This window comes from Athene cunicularia (assembly GCF_003259725.1).
Source record: "Athene cunicularia isolate RWA chromosome 15 unlocalized genomic scaffold, athCun1 chr15_part1, whole genome shotgun sequence".
Taxonomy (NCBI): domain Eukaryota; kingdom Metazoa; phylum Chordata; class Aves; order Strigiformes; family Strigidae; genus Athene; species Athene cunicularia.
In genome coordinates, this window is record NW_020799121.1 from 12,300,694 (window position 1) to 12,315,092 (window position 14,399).

At 46.8% G+C, this 14,399-nt stretch overlaps 2 long non-coding RNA genes across 2 annotated transcripts in view; both read right to left on the bottom strand.

Moving 5' to 3' along the window:
• Positions 1-4,744: 4,744 nt before the first annotated feature.
• Positions 4,745-7,034, bottom strand: LOC113486313. Its single transcript, XR_003399569.1, has 3 exons — positions 6,642-7,034; positions 6,428-6,430; positions 4,745-6,052 (listed from the first exon to the last, which is right to left on the bottom strand). It is a non-coding gene; the product is annotated as an uncharacterized LOC113486313 (long non-coding RNA).
• Positions 7,035-7,038: 4 nt separating this feature from the next.
• LOC113486312 overlaps positions 7,039-14,399 on the bottom strand; it is a 20,304-nt gene continuing 12,943 nt past the window's right edge. The window contains exon 3 of the long non-coding RNA XR_003399568.1: positions 7,039-10,307. This is a non-coding gene — a long non-coding RNA (uncharacterized LOC113486312). The remainder of the gene's footprint in view (positions 10,308-14,399) is intronic.

Here is a 14,399-nt window from a genome sequence, read left to right on the forward strand (position 1 = left end):
TGCTGGAGGCAGTTAACATGACTAGGTACTTTTTAAAAGCAAAGGGGTTTTAGCCTATGGGTTTAGGCCAGCTTCTGCTCTGGGTAACCACATTATGCCTCACTGGCCTTCAAATTAGCCTTGGGCTAATGCATTGTACTTTGTGTGTCCAACCGAGTCACTTACCACAGCTCAGCTGACGAGCAGTAATTCATTAAGCCTCTGTAACTCAATCACTGCAGTCATCTTCCCAGTCTTAACAGGGCCAAATATATTCCCACTGTGATGTCACAAGACTACAAAACTCTTCTTTAAAAAAACATTGTCTATTGTTGCTCAGCCCTGATAAAACTTCAGGTCTTTGTCATCTATCCAGGCCAGCAACCTGTCTTTCCAAAGGCTGGTTCCACCTGCATAGCTCAGAGTTGTACCTACTTAAGGAAAACAGGTGACTTAGATGAATGTAAACCTCTCTTGTACAGACATGTGATCAAATGCAATTAAATTATGGTTGCTCAACAAGTAATTGCCCTTCAGCTGATGCAACATCACCATTGTGTACATGCTCGTCACTCTCCCAGCTCCTTCACACTTAACTTGCGCAATGTGATAGCCTTAGTAAGAAACTGTTGCCTGCTGAACTAATCTAAACCAGCTAGAGCTCCTGAGCCTCTGCTTGGACAATTGCTGCTGGGCAGTTTGACATGTTACTTGTTCTGCAGCTTCCTTCCTCCTCTGTATCCAAAAAGTCAGTTTAATTCTCCTCTTGCAGACTGTTTAACTGTAATCATCTTGCTTTGCCCTGGCATGGCTGAAGAGCATGCTCTCAACCCCTTTAACCAGCTCTTTCTCATCCCAAAAAACTGCCCTTTCTGTACCAAATATATACCTACACCCCTAGCTTTGTATACCAGTTGAACTAACCGACCAGTGGCTTTCAAACTAACTTTAATTAAAATGCTGCAAACTTGCATGTAGAATGACCTGTGTGGATCTGTTGCAAGAAACCCTGCAGAAGGCAAGCAGTCCGTACCTTCGATAGAGGAAGCGTGCATGCTTTATGGTAGGCTGGGATCCAACTGCATGGAAGGCTTTATAGAGAAATGTGTTGGTTTTGTTGGATTTTTTTTTCTTTTTTCTTTTCTTTTTAGCTGGCGTGGAAGAAAAGAGAGGATAGTTTCCAACAGGGAGGATAAAACAGTACAAATTAAATCCATTCTCTGGCCAGTGTAACAATTGCAATTTCCTGCTATTCCTTGGAAGCTGTACAACCCAAGAGGGAGATATTTCAAGACCGGTGTGTCAGGGATAGAAGCACATGCATCTGGTTATTTTTAATGGCAGCTCTGTCCCTAATTTTCAGTGCTGGTCTTGATGAAATGCCAGCTCTGTTTCATTAACCTTTTGTCAGTATGGCAAAGAATAAAAGGTGGCTCACAACATTAGCACCTGAGATAAAGCTCCTTTTCCCAACAAGCTATTGGAGGTCCTTAGCTATACCAGGCAGAGTTTTGGGTAGAGAAGGGAAGGAAGGAAAAAAACTCTCTATGAAGGCTTGTGTAACAGAACCTATACAAGTCTCATATCTGCAGTCTTCATTACTGTCTGAAATGTGTGTTAGAACCAAGTTTCAATCAAGGTAACCATTTTCCTGTGTAAGCCAAGAAAAATATTGGGTTTGTTTTCAGACCATTAGGAATAGTCTTTCGGAACAGCCCTGCTTTCCTTGCTTCATATGAGCTGCTTAAAAAAAAAGAAAAATCACAGTTTCACAACCATGGCAGCTGTGAGCTGCACATGGGTTAGACCCCGACAAACAAAATCTTTACTGTGCCTTGGAAGAGCTTTCTTAGGGCCCAAGACTTAATCCACCACCACAGCCGAAAGATTAGTGCTCCAGTGGTAGAGCTGGGCAAAAGACAGGATTTTTGTTCTGTGAGAAATGTGGTGGGTTGAGGGTGGGAAGGGGGAGAAAACACAAAGACGAATTACTTCCAAAGCTCTGGTTTGCAGGGGTGCCAGTCCTAACAAAGCAGTACAGTGCAGCTCCAGCCCTCTCCTCCCTCCATCTCCTGCTTTGCAGCTACGACCAGTTCCTACCAACCACAGTCACTGTCAGAGTTCCTACCTCCTCCCTCAGCTTTTTACAGAAACACAATCCATCACTGTAAGCCCTGCTTGGGAGACAGCAGTCTGAACAATGTGTTCATTCCGGCTGGTGGCTGCTAGTTATGGGAAGACTCTTGGTTGTGCTGTAGCAGTTGCATAGCTCAGCACAGCTCTTGTGCATCCAGAAGGCTGCTTTCAGAGCCCCAGTTTCCAAGTGGTGAAAGACAGAGCTGTTTGCTCCCTGGGCTGCAGCCTCAGGAGGTTTGGATTTAGCTTATCATCTGAGATCAGGATCACTGCTCTTAAAATGTCAACAGTGAGCTGTGGAGGAAGAGTAGGGGGGGAACCTTGCCTAAAATTCAGTCTATGCTACTAAATACCAGGTATTTGCACAGAAGAAAGTCTTCAGGTGAGAGGCTTGCTTTCTGTGAAAGCATTTTAGTTCTCTGCCAGGTCCCTGTCATCTTGTACCATGGATCCCAAGGCCTCTTGCCAGGGGATGGCCCACCCAAGCTGGTCAAGGGCATCACCACAGCATTGCCTGACTGGGAGCACTGGCCTATGCTGCAGGCTGGTACCAACGGAGCAGGAAGGACAGGTAGAGCCGTGCCAGGTAGTATCTTCCTTGAAGGCCTCTACTCACCAGCAGCTCTGGCGAGCACAACCACCTTGCTGGTCTGGTTGAGGAAAATCAGGAATGGTTGTCACTGGTGGCTCAGAGGCTGCCATACAGGGGGACCTTCATCTGGGGGGAGAGTTTACACTATATAACCACAGGAGAGAAGAGGAGGAGGAGGAGCAAGTGAGGGCAGAGATATCCAAAGCTTTGCTGGTCAGGGTGAACGGGAGCACAAGGCTTGGTGGACTCCTAAGCCAGACTTGCTGCACGAAGCAGAGCTCTGCCAGGCTTCTCATTGCTGAGGGCCTGCTCATCAGGACAGACATTCAGATGGCCAGAAGAAAGGGCTTTTCTTTCCAGGCAGTGATTGTGACTCTGCATTCACAGGGGATGGAGCCCTGTCTGTTCTGGGCACTTCCAGCACATACAGAGCAGCTCAGGACAGCACAGCCCCTTTGGCACAGGGCTCTGGTTCGGTACCTCCCTGGTGCTGCCAGGGCTGTGACACTGCAGCACACGTGCCTGCCAGGCCACCAGCTGCAAGCCACTTGCAGAGAGCATCCCAGGGATGAGCATAGCTGAGGGGGAGCCCTGTCCTGTGGGCTGCTTTCACAGCTAGACAGAGGGACTGTCAGGAATAAGCCAAGTGTTCTTGCAAAGGAAGCAATCCAGGGCTGGGGAAAGTGAATTACATGAAGAATTAACACCAGAGATGCTGGGAATACTGAATCTGTAAGCAGTGGTACAATCCTAGCTTCAGCTTCTGGCATGTTTCACATCTAAATATTCCAACCCTAACTACAAAAAGCAGTGAGGCTCTATTGCACGCCCAGGTCAGGGCAGACTGAAAGAAACGGCTTCCATTTAAGTGCAGTCAACTCCAGAAAGGGCCCTGGGTTGACCAGTACTTCGCATAGAAATAAGTAACCAGCTTGTGTCTGGAATGCCGGGTCTGGAAGGGAGCCTGGTGAAATCCTCAGAGTCCCACCTGTTTGCACTATAGCTCAGTGCATCCAGGTCTTGTGATTTGTCTTATCACACTGAAATGGGGACAAGTGCAGAGAAGGGTACTGATCTATTAGAAAATCCACCAAGTAAAAGCAATTGGCTGGAAACCTGCTTTCTTGCAAATCAGAAAATTTCTTGTCCACAGCGTTTAGCACATTCAACAGCAATGCCAGCACAAAAAAGCCAGGAACTAGAGGCCTGTAATTTGCCTTTGCCATCTCTGGGTTACTGGAGTTTGAGTGAATGTTTCATAAGTTTCATTGTGGTCTCAAACTGCAAGCCAGGTTCTCCAGGACATCCGCTGCAGGCAGGGATTTGGGCAAAGAGAAAAAGAGAGAAGCTCTTGTTTGTAGAGCCTGGGCCAGGTCTTGGGTTGAGGTTTGAGTGAACCTGGGCCATTTGGGTGGGACCCACTGAAGCTAACAGGCTGTGTGTGGTTTGGATTCAAATCTTGGCAAAAGCTCTGGCCTTGAAGAGCACGTCTTACTCCATGAGCCTGGAAGACCCTTCCTGAAGCCACGTTAAGGGATACAGTGAAGGGATGGGTGCTGAGAGCAGCAGCCCCTGGGCTTGGTCGGTGAGAGAAAGCCATGGCTGTTCTGAGCTCTCCTCTCCCTGTATTTCTGCCCTGGTTACAGATCTCAACTCTTCACAGGCCCAGGTATTCATCCACAGAGATGCAGGATTATTCTCAGTCCTTGAAGATATGGGGCTCCTTCCCAGCCCCTAGAGGGGGAATAATTTCCTTTTACTCATGTACACCAAAGCAGCAAAGTTGGGTTTCTGTATGGGATGGGATTTAGTCACAAGGGTGGAGCATGGTGCTACCTTGAAGCAAAATCCTGAAGCTGAAGCAACAGGGTCTCATCAGAACTGGCATGTTAGGGCAGACAAGAGATTTAGCAGTAAATGTGGGATTATACAAACCATGGCAAGCTCCCATCAGAGCATTCTTCAAGGCTGAAATGACCAGCTGCAAAAAGCATCCATATAGCAAGGGATGCATTTGTGAAGATGTGCACATCATTTTGGCTTTGGGTAGGCTGGAGGGATGTTTTTCTCGTAGGCTGAGAGTAACAAAGAGGATTAATCTCAGAAGAAAAACTGGGGCACTATGTTGAAGTAGGTTTTCATCAGTTGTGTGCTATTGTGTGTGTATATCTCGGGTTTACTAATGATTCAAATGAAAAGCAATCAGGAGAAGTGCTTGGAGAAGGAGATTTTCCTGTATTTATTTTGGATGCATGTCCAGTGGAAAAATATCTTCCCAAGCATTTAGCTTGGCGACATGGCCTGTTTCATTTGGAGAACAATTGATGGTGATGATGAGTGGTGTTAGATGTGATCGCTGTTCGACAGCTTTTTGACTTGCCTGCAAGTCAAAGCAGCAAATTCCATGTGACTGCACACGTGTGCTGAGGAGAGGGTGGGGAGACAGGGGCCACAGACAAGCTGCCTGACGTGTTAGATCAGGTCTTCGCCAAACTCTTTACCAGGCACAGCTCAGCTTGTTAACACATCGCCCGCTTTTGCAGCAGTGTCTTGCTGTGCTAATCCTGAGTGGTTTGTTGACTGTGCACTCTTCAGTTTGATGAGATACCACTGGACAAACACTGCCCTCAAGCTGCGGGTATACTGCAGAGACAGGTTTAAGCTGTTAGTGGAGAATTTGCCAGTAGCTCAGTGCATGGTGCATTACAGGAGCAGACTGCTCCCACTGACTTTCAGTTTCCAAAATGCAGTGAAATGTATCCTCAGCTGATGCTATCCTGGCACCATATTCACCCCTTCCCAGAGCAGCTGTACCACCTGTAGCCCTCCCCTCCTCCAGCTCCAGGAAGGTTGAAGGGAGTGATATGTGCAAAACCATCCTTAGCTCCCTGCACTGGCCATTGGCAACTCAGCAGAGGGGGGCCATGAGGAAGGTTAAATCAGTCAATACCATTTCTGAAAAACGAACAGCCATCAGCCACATTCATGCCCTCCCTTGCTGCAGCCTTCTCCAAAGAATGCCCTCTGGTCTCAGTGGCACAAGGGAAAAATCCAAAGCAACTTTGCTGAAGTCTTCAGAATTGCTCTCAGAGTAACTGAGAGGAGAACAGGGGCCCCGAGAGTTTCCTAAGCTTCACAGCCATAGCCACAAGGCAAATAAAATGAGATTAACCAATTACAATTAAAATGAGAGAGAACTGCTTTTGACAGTAATTTTGAATTTCCCCTAAAACCACTTCCAGCTGTGACCTCTGACTCGTGCAGCGTTCGCCTGAGATCTGCCCCTAGTTGTTTGTTATAACTGGTGCTTTCAAGGACATTCAGTCCTGTATAACAAGAGGTTTCCTAGGAAAAAAAAAAAAAAAGGTGAAAAACATAAGAGGAACTAACACAGGGCATCCCTGCAGTGAGGCCCAGACGTGAGGGCCCTCTAGCAAGGAGACAAGAAGAGCCAGGCAGTCTCCAGTGAATTAAGCAGGGTAGCACTTACAGGGAATTCCCTCAGCCCCACAGTGCTGTCGTGCAACTGTGGATCCCATCCTGGAAATATCCTAATTCACGTCAGTGCAGAAGAGATCTCTGTTCCCACAAAGAAGCTGGCTATGCATAGACATTGCCCTTGCTTCAAGAAGACAGCAAGGCTGTGTCTACAAGATTGGAATTATCATTATTCTTATCTAGATGTATCAAAAGGTCTGTTAGGCAGCAGTGCTGCACAACCAGCTCTCATCTTAGAAGCATCCAATCCTTTCAGACTAGTTAATTCCTTAAAATGAGTAGGTGTTTTTGACTCATTCTTTGGCCTGTGCTACCATCCTCTAGCAGAATTTCTCCAGGTGCTGTTCAAAAAACAATCCCGGAGGAGGAGATTTTGGAGGACTAGTGAGGGAGGAATAATATAAGTGGGTGTGGGTTTTCACCCAAATATTATCACCAGCCTGCAGTCTTCTCTCAGCCAGTATGCTGCTGCTTCTTCCCATCAGGAAGGAGACTAGAACTTCCCTTTGGACAAGATCAAAGAACACCACTTCCAGCAAATGCTCTTCTCATTTCAAAAAAACCCTGTACTAACAGCACTCACAAATTTCAAGGCTCAGCTCTTTGGGCAAGGGTGTCTGCATTTAGTAGGAGATCAGGTGTTGCAAAAGGAGGAGTTGGGGCTGGGGTGTTTGTTAGGAGATGCCTGCAGATTTCTGCATGGGCTGATAAGTGAATAGCCTCCACTGCCTGCCTCATCCGTGTGTCTGCAGGCATGTTCGCTACCCGTGAGCCATCCGTGTGCTGCATTTCTGCCATGCTAGCATTTCCCCACTCAAGCCTGGAAGGAGGCTGGGGACGTGAGGTGACACACTTGAACTTCCTTGAACTTCCTCCGTCATGCGGTGCAGCAGGATCGATTTCCCGTGCTGCAGGGAGACGGAGCTGTAAGAACACTGACTTGAGCACTGATTAGGAGTGTAAAAATACATATAAAGTTGCTATTTTTACTCTTCAGGCACAGAAGGTGAGAGGAAGAAGAGATAAAGGTGCATCCTCTAAAGGCTGCATTACCTGAGCCAGACAATGTATTAGATTATTTATACTTTATTTATACTGTGATCTGCCAGCTTTGAAAGCCTTCCAGGTGCTGTAGCACTCTGCTGTTGAGGTCAGTACCATAATCACCTTTCTTTGTCATTTCCTTTGTCATTATTGCTTTTTAAGAAATGCATTATCCTTTAGAGATGAGGTCTGAAAGCAATTTTGGAGACAGAAGTGCTGTTTGTTACCCCCACACCAGTTATATTTATTTAATTTTGAATGAATCAACTGGTATTCAGTGCTGTCACCCCTGGGTGACATTCAGAACAGTTTTGTATAAGCAACTGTCTGTCCATACTCAACAGTCTAGTATCTTTGTATCTGCAAACACCATTGTTTGTTTTGTGAAGTACCTGTGCTTGCATCTGAATTGCTACAGTCTGTTCTTAAAAAATTCCCATGATGGACATTTCTCTACGTAGCCCATCTCAGAGCTTTCTCTTGGCTTTTCCTACAGTTCTGTCTAAAATTTCCTTGCCATAAATTAAGCTGATTTCTTCTTGCCCTTCCCATGGTTCTGGAGAAGAGTTGCTATCCCTTTTGCAAATATTGAAAAATCATTATCATGTTCCCCTCATTCTTCTCTCTTCTAGACTAAACAAATTCACTTCCTTCCACCTTTCCTTACAGGTCATGTTTTCAAAACCTCTTTATCATTCATTTTATTCTCTTTGCACACACTCAAGTTAGTCGATTATCTTCCTTAAAACGTGCTACCCCGAACTGAGTGGATGGAGTCTCCCACTACAGGGCAAATCTCTTCCAAACCTTTTATCAACTTCATGACATCCTGTTTGGAGTTGTAGCCTACACAGCCAGACAAAGCATTCCCAAAATTCTTTACTTTTTCAGCTATGTCTTTGGTGATATTCAGGCTAAATCTTAGGGCACCATTAGATGTGCTCTTTGTCTTCAGTTCCAAGTCCCTCCAGTGAGTCCCAGTAAGGGGTACTGCAGGTGCTCTTAGTTTAGTTTTCACAGAGCAAATCAGTATGGCTGAAACCAAAACAAAAAAGGGCATGTGTCTTAGTCCCTCTCTCTGCCTGAGTCTCCCGTCTGTGGAAAAAAATAAAAGGAGGGAGTAAAATATATCCTGGATATACTAAACAGCCCCATACCTGCCTCATGAGATCTTACAGCCCTTCAAAATATTTGCTTAATCTCCCAGTATCTTGGCAGGGTACAGAGGTATTAGCGCTCCCAGGTGTTCTTATCCATTGATCTCAAAATATTCTCCTCCTTGTTTTAAACATGGGGAGACCGAAGTGTTTGGAGGCTCAATTTTCATAGGCAACAAAGGTCCCCTGCTCCATTTAAAGCCAGTGGAAAAAGTAGATTGCAAGCCAACTGGAGAATTGGGCCTTAAGTGACATGCTGAGGTCCCCTCAAAAGTTAATACCACAGCCAGGAGTCAGAGCCCAGGTTTCCTGAGTCTGTCTAGAGTCCGATGAGCAGAACCAGGCTGCCTCCCACTCAGTCGTATAAACACACCCAGCCCAGCTGCATGGTCAGATCCATGGTGTAATTCCCCAAGTCAAACCTGCTCGGTCATGGCAGGCATCACAGAGTTCTGGGTTGATCACAACCCGCTCACTAACTGGAAATCTTCTTGTTCGTCTAGTATTTGGTTGCAAGTTGCATAGCTGAAAAGCCAGTTAAAGAAAACAAATAGCACCTGCGCCAAGCCCTGCCGTTCTCCAGCAGTAAAAGATATTAATAGTTTCCAGCTCTGTATTTTGCATGTTGGCTTGCCAAAGCTCACCTGCTCTCTGTGAAACGGAGGCTGCTCAATGCTGGTCGCTGAACAAAAGGCTGGTCTGTAAAAGACAAATCTGGGGGAATTTTTTAAATTCCAAAAATAGACAAGGGGAAAAAATGTGCCAGCAAGATGGATCTTATTTCATTTCCCAAATCCCTCTGGTCTCCAGAGTTCATTCTTTGCTCTTAATGTTTCATGCTATGGCTTATTTTAGTCTCCTCAGTGGAAAGTTTAAAACATTTACTTAAAGGCAAAGCTTCAGCTGGCATGAACTGTCACAGCTCCCTTGGCTTCAGTTGCCTTCAGCAGAGAAGCTGCCCTTTAGCAATTAAATTGCTTATTAGAAAGTGGAAAACTGCATTGCTTGAAATCATCTGCAAAGACTAAGGAGAAAGGAATATAAAGGAAGGGTCCACAGTGTGGATTTCAGCTGAGAAACAGCCTTTCCACATGGGCAGGTGCAAATACAGAGCACTCCAGGCACACACTAGTCTTCAAGTCTTTCCTCAGATCCCCCTCCAAAGTGGCTGCCAGTCCCCCCACAGCAGCCCTGAGGTGGTGCCATATCTGCTGGGATGAAGGAATGGAGGCTGCAAGCATCTCCTCCAGGACAGTACAGGCTGCTGAGCACCAGCAGGCTGGAGCCCTGGAGCCATGATAAATGGCCATGCCCAAACGGTGCTCCTTTGTGCCAGGGAGATGTGTCCAGAAGCACCAAGGGGGTTCTAATAAATGTTTTCCAAACTGTTGATTAATTGGCGAGAGGTCTGACTTGGAACACATGAACCCACTTGCTACAGCCTTTGGGCCAGCCTGGAAAGTCACTGTTTTAGCCTGATGGCCAGGGTAGAGGCTCCCTCTTACACCTGGCAAGTGCCAATACCCCATCCAGGAGCCATTCCAACTCCAAACTCCCATCTCTGCTGGCCTGTTTTGCAGCAACACAGTCCTGCCATCACTGTCTAGCTCCCTGCTCACCTCCATGCTGTTTCCTACCCTGCTGTGTTGGTTTTGTTGCCTTCAGAAAACCATCATGTCAGGGCATGGCAGAGTGGTTCAGGCATAAAAGCCTGTCTCAGAAGTATCAGCCATCCCTAATGAGTGAGTCCCTCTTCCTCTTCCCTGCTCCTGCGTTGTCTCTCCCTGCTTTAGCACAGCCCTGGTGATCGTGTAAGGGGAAAACAACACTGTCATGGTTGCCATTCAGCTCGGTGCTGTTACAGGGACCATCTGCAAGCTCTTCTTTTTGTTCAGTACATCCTAATGAAAAAAAAAAAAAAATCAGCAAAGGTGCAATATGTTTTTCTTTACTGTCAAGTTTAACAAACAACAGCCATCTGAACTTCCACCATTTTATGATGTTGGGTTCCTGTACTGGTCTTGTGCATCCTGACTTAAATTGAACCAACCTCACTGGTTCTCCGGTAAATCACGTCAGCAGGGCTATTCCAGATCGACACCAGCCTGACTAAGACCAGAAGAGACTGCCAAAGCCCAAAGGATGGGAACAGTTATTTTGCCAGCACCCTGGCTGGATTTGTGTCTCTGTAAGAATGCGTACACTTCCCTTTGCTTTTGCAATGGCACCAGCGTGTTGACGAACTGCAGTGCTGCTATTTATCCCTTAATTACTCCCATGACTCACATTAAAGTAACAATTTTCCATAGAAACAAACACAAGCAGAGCTGACACCACTTGAACTGCTTTTATTCTGAAACGCGTCCTGTTCTTTGGGGTTTGAGGGTGGCAGCTCTGGAGGCTGCTCCACATTCCTGGTGCCGAGGTTTGCCAGAGTGAAGAGGAATGAGGCTCACTGGGCACTGCCTTGCTCTGGGATGGAGAGGAGGGGTTACAGCTGCCGGACTGCAGGCTGCATGGGGCTGAGGACCACTCAGCACACGGTGATTTTGGGGGAGATGGATGATAAACATAGCTCAGGACAGGGCAGTGTCTGTCCCCAGTGGTGTCCTGGGTGTTCTTAGGACACATTCATCTGCGAATGTTCTTGTCTGGACACTCCCTCTGTTTGATTTACCCATGGGCATCCCAACATGGGCTGCTGCTCTGTGTTTTTACTTGTCTTGAGAGGCTTGATTAGGGAGAGCAGCATGAGTGCCATCCCTGGATCTTACCTGGGGATATTCATCCTGTTCTGTGCATCGTATCAATTACAGGTACCACAGCTGGGTAGGATCATCCTTGGCTGAGGCAGTTGTTTAAAATAACTAACAAAATGATTAGCTGGCAGATCACAACTTCATCCTTTGGGCTAACCTGGCATGAGTTCCTATGTGGACTCCTTGTGTCAGATCCTCTGAAGCTCTTTCACTGTATTTGACCCTTGTAAAGCAGTATCCATATGGGAGACTGGATCGTCGAGGGGTCTTTTACAAACCTGCCTGCCTTGCCTTGGCACTAGATTTGTCAAAAATCACCCTACTTCTATTTGACTGTGGAGCCAAGAGAAACAAGGCAGAACCCAAGCTGTTTCTCTGATTTTTCTACTAGCAGCTGCCATTATTTATAGCAATTAGATGTTCCCGGTAATGGTGTCCCAGTGCCTCCCCATCCTGTGGGGCAGGAGCAGGGATTCCTCATTCCTCAGAGCTGTATGTCTACCTTAAAATCATTCATCAAAGGGGCCCCTTTACAAAAACTGCTACACAGTCATGTAAAACAGGCCATTCCTGCTCCAAAAATGCTCCTAGCATCATGGAAAAGGCAAGAGCAAACAGGTGGATGGGGAGAGGAGGGATGTGGAAGCACAGGGTGATGAGAGCAGCAGCACCCAGGGCCAGGAGGTTGTCAGAGACACCTGCTTTTCTTTGCTCTGGGTTTTGCTTCACATGCTGGGGAAAGCAAGGCATGATGGAGCTGAGGGAGAAGAGCCCTGGAAAGCTTGAGTGGGGCTGGCTCCAGACAAGGCAGCATGATGCTTTTGCCATTGCATGTTCTAGGAGATTGTATGATTTGGTGTAGAGTCTGTTAGAGTTGGCTGGTAACTTGCTTACACTTCGTCTGTGCAGATAAAGTTGCCTCCATATTATACTTCTGTTCTCCACACACACACCTCCTTTAACTTTGCAAAGTGTGGGGTTTTTTTTAAAAAAAAAAGAAAATTAAAAGTGCAACTTTGGCTGTGAAACCTTCCCAGGAAATGCCTATAGAAACTGTCTGCACAGGAAACATCTACAAAGGGAAGATGGGGGAGGGAGGCGAAGCCGAACAGACCTGGATTCTTCGAGACCACGTGCAGCTTCTCCCTCTCCAGTTCCTCGGGGCTCTTGGCTGTTTCTTCATTTTGCTTCCCAGGCCCCACACATTACAAATGTCTTTCACGAGGGCTTGTCAGCCTCCTGCCATGCCAGAGTCCCATCAAGTCTCTTCTCTGAAGAAGAGACTTGTAAGAGCTCAGTAGCCATGACTCAAGCCAGATTTTCAAACAGGCCCAGCACTCAATAAACCGCTGGGCTATTCTGAAAGTCTGGCTCTGAGGAAAGCCTTTATTTTATTCCTTTTTTTTTTTCCCCTACACATTGGAGTTGAACTAGGACTGAATCAGTAACATAAACATTAGACTGGATAGGCTGAATATCTCTTCCCTAGAGGACTTCTCTCTTTGTCTGCCTTCTTTCTCTCTGCCAAGGTGCTGATAACCAACATGTGCCTTGTGGAACCATCTCCCACAGGACTGATGGAGCCCTGTTCCATGGGGATTTTTCAACCCAGGCTGCAGAAAGGACTGGGAAGGAGAGAGTTGGAAACAAGCCCTCCCTGTCACAGAAAGAGAGGGAGCAATCAAACAGATCTTCCAGCAGGCCGGGCTGTATTTAGGCAGTGCAAGCCCCTACATTGTGCCTAAACACCTGAAGCTTCCAGGCACGAGGCCAGGATTTCAACTTCCCCTTAAACAAGCGTATTCTTGAGCCAGACAGGGACTCTGAAGAGTATCAGCTGACTAAAAGTAAGGAGAGCTACCTGTGTGAGCGGGGAGTGGGATTTGCCCCTGTTCTCTTTCACAGTCCCTTTTGAATCAACTTTGAATGGTGGCAACTGAGAAGCACCCACCAGAGAGGGACCAGGGCAGGAGCAAACAGGATAGGAGAGATACCAGGTAGGGCCATGGTGCCCATCACCTCCTTTCTGTCACACACAGGACTTGTGTTAGTCATGGGACAGCCCCTGTCTGACTGACCACAGCAGTGTCGTGGAGGCTGTTCCCATGGGCGCAGGGATCCATGCAGGTACAGCGGCATCAGTGCAGAGAAAAAGAACAAATGGAAGCAAAGGAACTAAAAAATGTCTCCCCCGTGTCTCCCCGATGTCTCCCCCATGAAAACTTTCTCAATCCCTGTGTCCTACCGCAGGGTTATTGCCTTGACTTGCTTCACACATTTGCCAGCAGCAGATTCTGCTTTCAGCAAGTGACTTTAAAATATTCACCCTTTTTTGAAGCAAGAAGGCAGAGAGAGAGAACTCCCTTGTTCCTTCTCCAGGTTTAACAGAGAACTTAGTTTGAGATGTGAAGCACAAATCAGGGCACCTTCACTCTTCCACTTGAACTGGACTATTTAGCTTCAACAGACTGCAGTCTCCCTTGTACCAGGAGGTGGCTCTGCCAAAGGCCCTTGTCCTCCCACGATGCAGAAACATCAACTAAATAACATCTACCTAAGTTTTCTTTTCCCTAGAGATTGGTGTGGGGTGACACCAGCAAGTGGCTTGTGTTTTCACAGGTAGGGGCTCCAATCTTGTTCCAGAAAAAGAGCTTAATTGCCTCTTGCTTCTCCTGAATCAGGGACATCTCTTGAGCCCAGCAACTTCAAAGACACATCCCCCGCACTCTATCATAACAACATTTAGAAAGCAGTTTGAATTTCTTCCAGCTGGCCTCATGTAACAGAGATCCCTATCAGCACCCGGGAGGAAAGAATTAGCAAGAAAAACAAGTGTCTCTTTAAACTTCAGAAAGAAAAAGAAAATGCAAAGAAAAAGGCCATGTAAAAAGCATAGATGTAGCCCAGTGACATCCAAACAATGTGCTCTTTTCCTAGGGTTGTTTGAGGTAGAAAGAAGCCTGATGATTGGATTTTCTTGTGTCAGCTGGAGACTTTGAACACTAATGGCAGGATTTTATCAAAGCCAGATGCATTTGCACAGGTACTGTCTATACAACCTCCCTCCTGGCCGTTGGAAATGAGCACCTAATGTGAGTATTAATGCAGGCAGGAGCGTGTGCCTGTGGAATCAGGGAGTCACCAGAGCAGCCAAGCCAATACACAATGGAGTTTCAAACGTATCTGCTTGGCTCTTTGTGCCAAACTCCTTTCGTGCCCCCCCCCCCCCCCCCC